We start from the raw sequence: 12,500 nt of genomic DNA, 5'->3' as shown, positions 1-12,500 counted from the left end.
AAAAATTTACGGTCTCAACATCAAATACAACCTAAAATAAAAAAATTCACACATACAAGGTTAGACCCATTCAGAAACTAACGCTCATTCAACATCCGCTCATTCCACCCCTCGCTCAGAACATATCCGTTTGACCGCCCACCTGCCACAATGGCAGATCGCCCCAACTCTAGAGTCGTGCCTGGAACTGCCTCACCGTGTGCCTCAAAACATCGCCGCGCCGCACAATTCCAGAGCGTCGGCCTTCATAACCGGAAGCCAAGGAAGACTCTTCGCTACGTGCGCCGCTCCCGCTCCTTCTTTGCATCGAATCGTACCGTCCGGCAGAACTCGCTCGAGGATTCGCTCCGAGGATCCGAATCGCCCCGTGGCGCCTGCAAAACGCAACAGAAGGGACTCTACGGCCCGCTTGTCGATAGCTAGCGACCCCCAAAACCAGCCCACACAACCTCCACCGAAACAGGCCATGCTCATTGACAGTTAAGCATCCCACGCTTGGACCGTTCCACCCCAGCCAGAATCGCTACGCCCACAGGCAAAGCAGCTCCACCTCAAACACACACACACACACACGCTACAAACATGAGCTAAGGATACAAGAACACCACGCAAGGTACGGTTAATGCCAGACCAAAAGACACGGCCCGACAGTATGCTCAACCGTGCCGAGGCCACGTGGCACGGACGCTCCGGCGTGGCCTGCCGCGGGGGAACGCCGCAGCTCTGGATGAAAGGCGGGCGATGAAACTGCAGTGACCGACAGAGACAAAGGGCTGGCAAAGACTTAAGACTAGGATGACACAGGGAAGAAACCCCTGGAAGAACTCTCAGGAAAGAGAGTCAGAGACGAGACCCGATGTCAAAGCCCGAGCGAGAGCCGCAATAAAGACTGGCCAAATGCGCCTACGATGCTAAACCGGACCGGCGGCGCCATGCTTCTACATCACGACCGCGAGATGAGACGCGCTCGACTGGCGCTATGCCGATAACTCGAGCCCGAGGAGGCGTGACAGATAGCTACTGCGATCGCAGCAGGATGTGAGAATGCCTGAGGCTCCTCGGGCATGAAGGTTAAGACAAACATCACCGCATTAGATAAGGGACACGTGTGAACACACGCTAGACATACTGCACGACTCCACCTGCTCATCCCTGAGCTGCTTTGCCAATGCACGCATCTCGACACTTATCGCTCCCTCTACCTGCACGAGGCCGACTCCCCGCAAACTACCCTCCCGATGTTATGCCAATGTTTGGCCACACGTGGTCCCCGCCACCCGTGGATTTTTGCCCCGCTACTTAGCTTTCACGGTGCCACGGGTCACGGTCCGCCCTCGATGGCCATCCTCAATGGCAGCTGCATTGCCTAAATGCAAGGTTCCTTTAATCGCCTCCTGCCCCTCGGTCACCTGCCAAAACAAAACAAAGCCGATTAACACACGCTTCATCTGTGAGACAGCAGCCCTCCGCAGATCCGCTCGCCTGCTCCGCTCCGATTCCAAAAACAACGCATCGCCGTCGAGGCGCTCCGTGGCGCTTGAAAATCCAGACCGTCGTACCGACCGATCCGCCCCAAAGCGACCGACCGCTCCGAGGCCGGTCGTGCCGCTCCTCAGACCTCGATGCCTCGACCGTTCCTAGAGCCTTGCCGCGAGGTGCCTGCAAAAACAACAGGAATACCATTGCCGAGTTACCAGCTGACCTCACGCTACCTCGCAATCCAATGGCGATCCGCTCTGCTCCCGCTCACGTGCGCCAAAACCCCAAAGTCGCTTCAACCCTCTATGCTGGTTCAACAATGCCATACAATAGAGACAAACAGAGCCGCACAATGCACATGCAAATATAGCACCATACAATGCAACACACTTAGATCACAGTCAAGACAAAACACAATACAGAGCGCTGCAGCGCGAGACAAAACACAATAGAGGGTCGTACAATGCAAGACATTCTCAAATGGAAGTCAACACAAACAGAGCACTGCAACACAAGACAACGCACATTACAGGGCCGTACAAGGCAATACAAAACCAAATACAGAGCGATACAATGCAAGACGGTCTCAAACGGCGGTCGATACAAATACGGAGCGCTGCAATGCGAAACCCACAATACAGGGCCGTACAATGCAACACAAAACCAAATACAGAGCGATACAATGCAACACAAAACCAAATACAGAGCGATACAATGCAAGACGGTCTCAAACGGCAGTCGATACAAATACAGAGCGCTGCAATGCAAAACCCACAATACAGGGCCGTACAATGCAACACAAAACCAAATACAGAGCGATACAATGCAAGACGGTCTCAAACGGCGGTCGATACAAATACGGAGCGCTGCAATGCGAAACCCACAATACAGGGCCGTACAATGCAATACAAAACCAAATACAGAGCGATACAATGCAAGACGGTCTCAAACGGCGGTCGATACAAATACGGAGCGCTGCAATGCGAAACCCACAATACAGGGCCGTACAATGCAACACAAAACCAAATACAGAGCGATACAATGCAACACAAAACAAATACAGAGCGATACAATGCAAGACGGTCTCAAACGGCAGTCGATACAAATACAGAGCGCTGCAATGCAAAACCCACGATACAGGGCCGTACAATGCAACACAAAACCAAATACAGAGCGATACAATGCAAGACGGTCTCAAACGGCAGTCGATACAAATACGGAGCGCTGCAATGCAAAACCCACGATACAGGGCCGTACAATGCAACACAAAACCAAATACAGAGCGATACAATGCAACACAAAACCAAATACAGAGCGATACAATGCAAGACGGTCTCAAACGGCAGTCGATACAAATACGGAGCGCTGCAATGCAAAACCCGCGATACAGGGCCGTACAATGCAACACAAAACCAAATACAGAGCGATACAATGCAAGACGGTCTCAAACGGCGGTCGATACAAATACGGAGCGCTGCAATGCAAAACCCACGATACAGGGCCGTACAATGCAACACAAAACCAAATACAGAGCGATACAATGCAAGACGGTCTCAAACGGCGGTCGATACAAATACGGAGCGCTGCAATGCAAAACCCACAATACAGGGCCGTACAATGCAACACAAAACCAAATACAGAGCGATACAATGCAACACAAAACCAAATACAGAGCGATACAATGCAAGACGGTCTCAAACGGCGGTCGATACAAATACGGAGCGCTGCAATGCAAACCCACGATACAGGGCCGTACAATGCAACACAAAACCAAATACAGAGCGATACAATGCAAGACGGTCTCAAACGGCGGTCGATACAAATACGGAGCGCTGCAATGCAAAACCCACGATACAGGGCCGTACAATGCAACGCAAAACCAAATACAGAGCGATACAATGCAAGACGGTCTCAAACGGCGGTCGATACAAATACGGAGCGCTGCAATGCAAAACCCACGATACAGGGCCGTACAATGCAACGCAAAACCAAATACAGAGCGATACAACGCAAGACGGTCTCAAACGGCGGTCGATACAAATACGGAGCGCTGCAATGCGAAACCCACGATACAGGGCCGTACAAGGCAACGCAAAACCAAATACAGAGCGATACAACGCAAGACGGTCTCAAACGGCGGTCGATACAAATACGGAGCGCTGCAATGCAAAACCCACGATACGGGGCCGTACAAGGCAACGCAAAACCAAATACAGAGCGATACGATGCAATACAAAACCAAATACAGAGCGATACAATGCAAGACGGTCTCAAACGGCGGTCGATACAAATACGGAGCGCTGCAACGTGAGACGAGATGCTATACAGGGCCATACCATGCAAGACGGTCTCAAATGGCAGTACAGTTTCAAATACGGAGCAATACAATACAAAACCGATACAGAGCCAAACAATGCGGTACAAATTCAAATAGAGAGCAACACAACGCAAGATGGTCCCAGACGGCAGTCGATACAAATACAGAGCGCTGCAATGAGACAAAACACGATACGGGGTTGTACAATGCAAGGCAGTCTCAGGTCTCAGCTGATACAAGTACAGAGCAATGCGATACAAAACCAAAGACGGAGCGATACAACGCAATACGACACAAAGCGCTGCAAAAGCGAGGCGGTCTCAGATGGCAGTCAAAACCGGTAGAGCGTTGCAATGCAATACAAACCCAGAACAACGGATGTGTGACAAGTCAGGCTTTAAGACCTAAGCCCGTAAGGACGCAGGGATGAAATGCTGTAGGGGATCTCCACAGAAACACAACTTTCAAAGAGCAGAGCTGTCGTTCCGGCCCGGATCGCCTCCGCAAAGGCGACCGTCCGGCAACATCCATGATGCAAAACGCCCTCGAGGCTGCCTTCACGAGACCCGAAGCGCTCGACAGGCCCTATGCCAAACCGACGAGGCATTAGAGACCCTACGGACGCCTACCGAGGTGCGTGACGAGCGCAGAGGCCGTGGGCCAGAACATAGAGACCTGCAAAAAGCACCGTATGAGACGGAACGCGCACGACGCAAATGACGCTAGGACACGGGCCGGAACGTTCGCATCCTGCGGAACGGACCCCGGGCCCGCTATCCGCCCCCAGACTTAACGGAGCCTAAATAGCCCTCTCTGCAACCCTGACATTAAACCTCCTTCTGGCCCCCCCCCACCCGCCGCTTTTGCCCCTTGACTTACCTTTCGGAGGACGGGATCCAGAATCCATCCTCATCAGGAGCACATCGTCTAACCGGGATGCTCCCGCGTTCGCCGGATTCCTCTTCATCGCCCGCAACACAGAGCGCCGCCGGTCACCGACACGCCGGCCGGCGCCGACCTCTACCGCGACGACACCCTCCCCGCAAGTGCCACGCCGCTCCCAAAAAAATCAGTTGTTGCGGCCAGCATCTCCCGTGGAAGCCGGAAAACCGGAGAGATAAAGCGCCCGTCGTAATCGGAAGCGATAACCCGCTCTGCGGTTCCCGCCCTGCCGCTCCTCTCTCCTCCGCCGACTCGCCTCAAATCCTCAGCCGTTTGAGGAAAGCCTTCGCGGCACCGGCAAAACCAGAGACAAACGCTCGGCCGAGTTACCGTGAGCTCCTCGGAAATTTGAGCCGGAGCGGACCGCTTAACGAGTCTCTCGCCTTTTCTCCGACCGCTTGCGGCTGTGCAGCTTCGCCCCTCTGCAAAGGAGCACGGCCCCTGCCAAAAAAAAAAAGAGAAAAAAGTACATGCTGACATATCGCCCAAATCCTCCGCCCGCTCACGGCGCTTCCTCTCTCCCGCTCCTTCACCTCGGCCGCTCAGAGTCAGATTCTTCGGTCCTCTGTGCCGAGCCCGGCCCGCCCTCTGTAAATCTGAAACAACAAAGTATGATTTTAGCTACGTCAATAATACGACACCACAAAGAAGCGCTACTTCAGCACACCGGTCATCGCTCACCTTGCCAAAGTCCGCTCCGGTGCGGATATCCCGCTTCATACATCGATTTGCATCTAGAAAAGCATAAACTGAAAAAGCATAAGCCAGTCAGAACCGCCGACAGTTGTGCCGATCCGCCGACATCGGACGCCGGCCCGCCTTCACCCGGCGCTCCGCTCGCCTCTTCCGTCGTCCTTCGGCACGCGGCTCGTCGCTCCGCGTCGGAAAAACCCGAACAAACCGTGTAAAGCGAGTCACCCGGATGCTGACCGATAGCTTGGCGAGACAAAAGGTCCGTCTTCTTTTTGCGTGTGCCTTCTAACTACACCCGGGAATAAAAAAAAAAGGAAAAACCAAACCCCAGATATTGAGCCCCACATATACAAGCTAAGGCACATTCAAGATTCAACCCGCTCGACCGCCGCGCAAACTGCCGCTCCCAGAAGGCCAGAGTCTGACCTCCGGCACCTGCAAAACACAATGAAAATAACTCTGTGGCAGCTGTCTACAGCTACTGGCCCAGAGATGAACCGTACGGTCTTTGTCAAAACAATTTGAGCAGATCAACATATTATCACAACACCGTGCCTTGCTACACCGCATTGCTACACCCCTGGGCAGGGCAGCTCCGACCCCGACGCAGACCGACACCGCACACAGACGCCACAAATAACGTGACCGTGAGACACGAGACGACCGCGAGCGAGAAGACCGACTGCCGTAGGGAAGATGTGGCCGACAGAGAAGCCCTACGGTGCCACGATGGCGCAGATGCTTTATAGCGGCCTCGAGAAAGAGAGGCGACCGCTGCGGCCTGCGAGAGAAAGCTACCGTCAAAACCAGAATGATGGATGCGTAAGAAGCCAGGCTTTAAGACCTAAGACCGTTAAGAACATGGGAATGAAACCCCAGAAGACAACTCTGTACAAACAGAAGTCTCAAGAGCGGAGCCGCAAGCGCCACCTAGCTCGCCACCTCGAGAGATGACCGCTCAAAAGCATCTACGGCGCGACGCATGCCAGACCGATCCACGCTTTAAGCTATAAGCGCGAGACAAGAAGGCTCGATGGGTGCGATGCCGATGAGGCGATGCGCTCGGGACTCTCGGGAAGACTACCGAGGTCCCTGCCGATCAAAGAGCTACAAAGATATTAAGACCCGATAAAGGTATGGTATAAGACACAGAAGACAGACTACACAAACAACACAGCAACACAGACACAGGCTGGAACTGCCCTGCCCACACTAGTCTCGTGCTGAAAAGTTCCCGGACGGCCCTCTCCCCTACGCTAACTTCACACACACCGGTCAACACCGACCTCTTCCACAACACCTCCCTCCTCAAAAGGGCCGTAGCATTCCCCTTACCCTCATCGTAGCTTCTGGCTACGAAGATACTGAGACACACCAACGTACGATTGGGCTTGAGAAGTCACCGGCCCCGTGACCCTCCTTGCTACTACCCAGCTCACCTCAAATGCTCATCCAATTCCAATATAGACACTTTTTGCTATTCCACCTACCCCTGACTCCGCACCCCTGGGCAGAGCAGCTCCGCGCCAAACACACACACACACAGACCAACGCTATGCAGAACGCTACAAACAATGCGATTCAAAGACGAGAGAAAACTCTCAGCAAGAAGAACAACTCCCAGACCGGAGATGCTGTCAGGCAAGGAGCTCCGCAAGGCCGCAACGGTGAGGCGGGGAGGCTCTACGGCAGCCCCAGAAAAAGAGTCTAACGTGACGGCCCGTTACAAGAAGTTGCTGTCAAAACGAAGATGATGGATGCGCAAGCAGCCTGGCTTCAAGACCTAAGAATGTGAGGACGCAGGGAAGAAGCCCCGGTCCATGAAAACGGATGGCTAGAGAACAGAGCTGCTGACACAGCCTAGAACAAGAGAGCAAAAGAGGACCAAACGGAAGCTGCCAAGAAACGAGACCGATCCACACTTTACATTTGTTACGCAAGAAAAGCGGCGCCCGATTGGCACTATGCCGATGAGTACGGGCATTCGAGACCCGAGGGATGGCACCCGAGGCGCACGCTGTGCTCCTTGAGCGAGAAGAGGACATCAAGACCTGAGGAAGGTCTAAGACACAGAAGACAGACTACACAAACAACACAGCAACACAGACACAGGCTGGAACTGCCCTGCCCGGCACACGCTAGCATCGTACCGAGAAGTAATCTGCTTCCCCTTACCTGCCCAAAGGGAACTGTTCCTGGACAGCCCTCTCCCCTACGCTAACTTCAAAACCCCTCCCTGCAGTTCCCAACCTCGTCCCCTCCCCGCGGGGCCCGCTCCCCATCCTGCTCCCTCAACTTAGCTGTCAGAGGGCCGGGCGTCTGAATCCATCCTCGACAAAAAAAGCCACACCCATATCAGCTAACTGGGAGGTTCCTACGGTCACCACTTTCCTCTTCTTCATCTGCAATAAAAAACCAAATAGCGCCAGCAGTAAGCATCACATCGATCAATGCCAGCCTCTTCCACAACACCCCCCTTCTCGAATGTGCCGTGGCATTCTGCTCACCTGCTCGTTCCAGAGTCGTACGCTGCGGCCATCATCGCTTGTGGCACCTAAGATACCGAGGAAAAAAAGCGTTACTGTTGCGCTTGGGAGAAGTCACCGGCCCACGCTCCTCCTCGCTCCTACCCCAGCTCACCACAACTGCACGTCCAATTCCAAAGGCAGCCCGCACGGTGCCTGAAAAACCAGAGAGAAACGTGTAACTGAGCTGCCATACAGTAGTGTGCTACTAGACGCCAACCCGGCCCACAACCGCCTCACCTTCTCAGACCGGTCACCGGCACACGGCTTCGCCCCTCTGAGGCTGCGTACAGCACCTGAAAAAAAAGAAAAAAAGAAAAATGCACATGCTGAGATACTGCCTGAAACCACAGCCTGGCCACAGCAATTCCTCTTACCCTCTCCTATACCTGGCCGCTCGCCCGCCTGGCCTCCGTCGCTTTGGGCTGGCACGTTGACGCTCAGGTACCACCTGTGAAACACAAACAAACGATGCTTACAACTTCACCAACACTATGACACCTGAAAAATAACCGCTACTGCAGCCCACTAGACAGGGCTCACCTTGCCTGAGTCAGCTCCGGTGCCGATATCCTGCTTTGTTCATCGCTTCACACCTTCCAAAAAAAGACGACACCCCCCCCCCCCAAAACAACAGACCACGCACCATAATGTAGTCATATAGCCACCAGTCCACCTTCCCTCCAACACCACACGCCGACCTACCTTCTCACGGCGCTCAACTCTCCTCCATCGCTCTTTGGTGCGTCTCTTGTCCCTCTGCATCTGAAAAAAAAAATTATTTAACAAGTCACCCACATGCCGATCAGTAGCTTAACCATTCCACAGGTCTTGTTTCTATTTAGGAATACCATCTAGAGTCCAGCTACAGCTTGCCATTAAAAAAAAAAAAAAAAAAAAAATCAAAAAAAACAGACCAAACTTCAAGCCCCACACATACAAGCCTTCACACCTTTGAGATTCAATCTGCTTCCCTACCGCTGAACAGCCCCTCCCAGAAGGCTCCAATCATCTCCATAAAACGCTACTGAAATGACCGTTCGCACAGTCTGCCGACAGCTACTCCATCCGAGATGACTGTACAACCGTCGCCTAAATGGTCGAGGCATATCAACATATTAACCGTAGGCTCTTTTCGCTATTCCACCTACCCCTGACTCCACACCCCTGGGCAGGGCAGCTCCGCGCCAAACACGCACGGACCGACACTACGCAGAACGCTACAAACAATGCGATTCAAAGACGAGAGAAAATTCTCGGCAAGAAGAATGACTCCCAGACAGGAGACTCTGTCGGGCAGGAAGACCTACAGGGGTGCAACAGCGAGGCGAGGAGACTCTACGGCAGCCCCAGAAAAAGAGTTGAACATAACGGCCCGTTAAAAGAAGTTACTGGCAAAACAGAGATGACGGATGCGCGAGCAGCCTGGCTTCAAGACCTAAGAACGTGAGGACGCAGAGAAGTCGTCCCGGTCCGTGACAAGGGATGGCTAGAGAACAGAGCTGCTGACACAGCCCGGAACGCCGCCGCAAAGAGGGGACCGACCGGAGGCTTCCAAAGACGATCCGCGCTTTAAGCTCGCAACGCAAGAAAAGCGGCACCCGATTGGCACTATGCCGATGAGTACGGGCATTCGAGACCCGAGGGATGGCACCCGAGGCGCATGCTGCGCTCCTTGAGCGCAAAAAGCGATGATGACATCGAGATCCGAGGAAGGTCTCAGACACAGAAGACATACTACACAAACAACACAGCAACACAGACACAGGCTGGAACTGCCCTGCCCGGCACACGCTAGCATCGTACCGAGAAGTAACCTGCTTCCTTTAGCTGCCCAAAGGGGACTATTCCTGGACAGCCCTCTCCCCTATGCTAACTTCAAAACCCCTCCCTGCAGTTCCCAACCTCGTCCCCTCCCCACGGGGCCCGCTCCCATCCCTGCTCCCTCAACTTAGCTGTCAGAGGGCCGGGGGTCTGAATCCATCCTCAACAAAAACCACATCAGCGAACCAGGATATTCCCGCAGTTGCCAGATTCCTCTTTGTCACCTGCAAAAAAAAAAAAAAAAAACAAATAGTGCCAGCAGTAAGCATCCTGTCGGTCGACACAGACCTCTTCCACAACACCCTCCTCCTCAAAAGCAACGTGGCCTTCCGCTCACCTGCTCCGCAGGAATTCCAGTCTCGGACGCTGCGGCCGTCATCGCTTGTGGCACCTAAGACACCAAAAGACAGAAGACTACCGTTGCGCTTGGGAGAAGTCACCGGCCCCGTGCTCCTCCTCGCCGCTACCCCAGCTCACCTCAAATGCTCATCCAATTCCAAAGGCAGCCCGCAGGGCACCTGCAAAACCAAAGAGAAATGCTTAACCGAGTGGCCATGTAACACTTTGCTATTAGACACCGACCCGGCCGACAACAGCCTCACCTTCTCGGACCGCTCGTCGACATGCGGCTTTGCCCCTCCGAGCCTCCTTGCGGCATCTGAAAAACACCAAAGCAAAAGGCACATGCTGAGATACTGCCCGAAACCACGGCCTGACCGCACCGATTCCCATCTCCCGCTCCTTTACCTCGGCCGCTCGCCGGCCCTGCCTCTGCTGTTTACAGGTTGCCACGTCGAGGCTCGGGTACCACCTATAAGAGACAGACAACAAGGGATGCTTCTAACTTCACCAACACTACGACACCTGAAAAATAACTGCTCCTTCAGCTCACTAGACAGGGCTCACCTTGCCCGAGTCAGCTCCGGTGCCTATGTCCTGCTTCCCGCCTTCAAAATAAAAGCTCAAAACCTGTAAGCTAGTCATCTAGCCACCGGTCCCATCTTCCCTCCGACGACACTCACCGACCCACCTTCTCACGTCGCTCCGCTCACCTCTTCCGTCGCTCTCTGGGGCATATCTTGTCCCTCTGCATCTGAAAACAATTATTATTTAAACAAGTCACCTGGATGCTGAATGATAGCTTAACCATTCCAGAGGTCTTGATGCCATTTAGGAATACCATCTGGAGTCGACAGCAGCTGCCAATAAAAAAAAATCTGGTCATGCCCCGGGTCTCTACATAGCGCTACAGGAAACTCTCCTCGCCTGCTGCCTATCTGGCTCTTTGCTCTGAAATGGACTGTACGCTCTTTGCCTACAAAGTCTAGGCTTATCAGCATGTTAGCCTTAGAATCTTGTTGTTACTCTTTTGCTGACTATCACCGCTATGCCGCAGGCAGAGCGGCTCCAACCAGATACAAACATGCAGAGACCAACGCTGCACACAAACCAGACAAATGGCACGACCAGACACATAAAAAAGCTCTCAAAGCATGACTCTGGGACAAGAGACATCATCGGGCGAGAAGACCAAGGGGCCATGAGGAAGACTCTATGGCAGCCCGAGAAGAGTCAAACACTGTGGCCCGTTACAAAGATACGGCTGCAACGGGATGAGGCATGTGCAGGGAGCCTAAGAATGTAGGCATGCACCTAAGAACGTAGGGATGCAGGGAAGAAGTCCAGAAAGGTATCCGCGAAACGGACCGTCAAGGTCAGAGCTGCTGACGCAGCCCGGAACAATGCCGCAAAGCGGACGACCGGAAACTTGTCAGAAGCAAGACCTAGCCACGCTTTAAGCTTGTCACGCAAGAAAAGAAGCACCCGATTGGCACTATGCCGATGGTACGGCATTCGAGACCGAGGGATGGCACCCGAGGCGCACGCTGTGCTCCTCGAGAGAGCAACGAGGACATCGAGACCCAAGAAGGTCTAAGACACAGAAGACATACTACACAAACACACCGAGACAGACACAGGCTGGAACTGCCTGCCGGCACACGCTAGCATCGTACCGAGAAGTAACCTGCTTCCTTTAGCTGCCCAAAGGGGACTATTCCTGGACAGCCCTCTCCCTATGCTAACTTCAAAACCCTCCCTGCAGTTCCCAACCTCGTCCCTCCCACGGGGCCCGCTCCCCATCCCTGCTCCCTCAACTTAGCTGTCAGAGGGCCGGGGTCTGATCCATCCTCAACAAAAACCACATCAGCGAACCAGGATATTCCCGCAGTTGCCAGATTCCTCTTTGTCACCTGCAAAAAAAAAAAAAAAACCAAATAGTGCAGCAGTAAGCATCCTGTCGGTCGACACAGACCTCTTCCACAACACCCTCCTCCTCAAAAGCAACGTGGCCTTCCGCTCACCTGCTCCGCAGGAATTCCAGTCTCGGACGCTGCGGCCGTCATCGCTTGTGGCACCTAAGACACCAAAAGACAGAAGACTACCGTTGCGCTTGGAGAAGTCACCGGCCCCGCCTCCTCGCTGCTACCCCAGCTCACCACAAATGCACATCCAATTCCAAAGGCAGCCCGCAGGGCACCTGCAAAAAAAGAGAAATGCTTAACTGAGTGGCCATGTAACACTTTGCTATTAGACACCGACCCGGCCGACAACAGCCTCACCTTCTCAGACCGCTCGTCGCATGCGGCTTTGCCCCTCCGAGCCTCTTGCGGCATCTGAAAAAACACCAAAGCAAAAGGCACATGCTGAGATACTGCCCA

The 12,500-nt window shown here is 53.6% G+C and overlaps 5 long non-coding RNA genes across 5 annotated transcripts in view; all 5 read right to left on the bottom strand.

The window, feature by feature from the left end:
- Window positions 1-4,375: 4,375 nt before the first annotated feature.
- The window catches only part of LOC127028114 (uncharacterized), a 22,483-nt gene continuing 14,358 nt past the window's right edge, over window positions 4,376-12,500 (bottom strand). The window contains exon 4 of the long non-coding RNA XR_007767945.1: window positions 4,376-4,471. This is a non-coding gene — a long non-coding RNA (uncharacterized LOC127028114). The remainder of the gene's footprint in view (window positions 4,472-12,500) is intronic.
- LOC127028115 (uncharacterized) lies at window positions 5,022-5,726 on the bottom strand. Its single transcript, XR_007767948.1, has 3 exons — window positions 5,420-5,726; window positions 5,272-5,334; window positions 5,022-5,179 (listed from the first exon to the last, which is right to left on the bottom strand). It is a non-coding gene; the product is annotated as an uncharacterized LOC127028115 (long non-coding RNA).
- On the bottom strand, window positions 7,935-8,340 carry LOC127028118 (uncharacterized). Its single transcript, XR_007767954.1, has 3 exons — window positions 8,197-8,340; window positions 8,072-8,112; window positions 7,935-7,985 (listed from the first exon to the last, which is right to left on the bottom strand). It is a non-coding gene; the product is annotated as an uncharacterized LOC127028118 (long non-coding RNA).
- LOC127028120 (uncharacterized) lies at window positions 10,120-10,405 on the bottom strand. The gene is made up of 3 exons (XR_007767956.1): window positions 10,383-10,405; window positions 10,258-10,298; window positions 10,120-10,171 (listed from the first exon to the last, which is right to left on the bottom strand). It is a non-coding gene; the product is annotated as an uncharacterized LOC127028120 (long non-coding RNA).
- Window positions 10,412-10,717, bottom strand: LOC127028119 (uncharacterized). Its single transcript, XR_007767955.1, has 3 exons — window positions 10,687-10,717; window positions 10,528-10,591; window positions 10,412-10,438 (listed from the first exon to the last, which is right to left on the bottom strand). It is a non-coding gene; the product is annotated as an uncharacterized LOC127028119 (long non-coding RNA).

The sequence above is a fragment of the Gymnogyps californianus genome, unplaced genomic scaffold (assembly GCF_018139145.2).
Source record: "Gymnogyps californianus isolate 813 unplaced genomic scaffold, ASM1813914v2 HiC_scaffold_185, whole genome shotgun sequence".
Lineage (NCBI taxonomy): Eukaryota > Metazoa > Chordata > Aves > Accipitriformes > Cathartidae > Gymnogyps > Gymnogyps californianus.
This window is presented reverse-complemented; position numbering and strand designations above follow the sequence as displayed.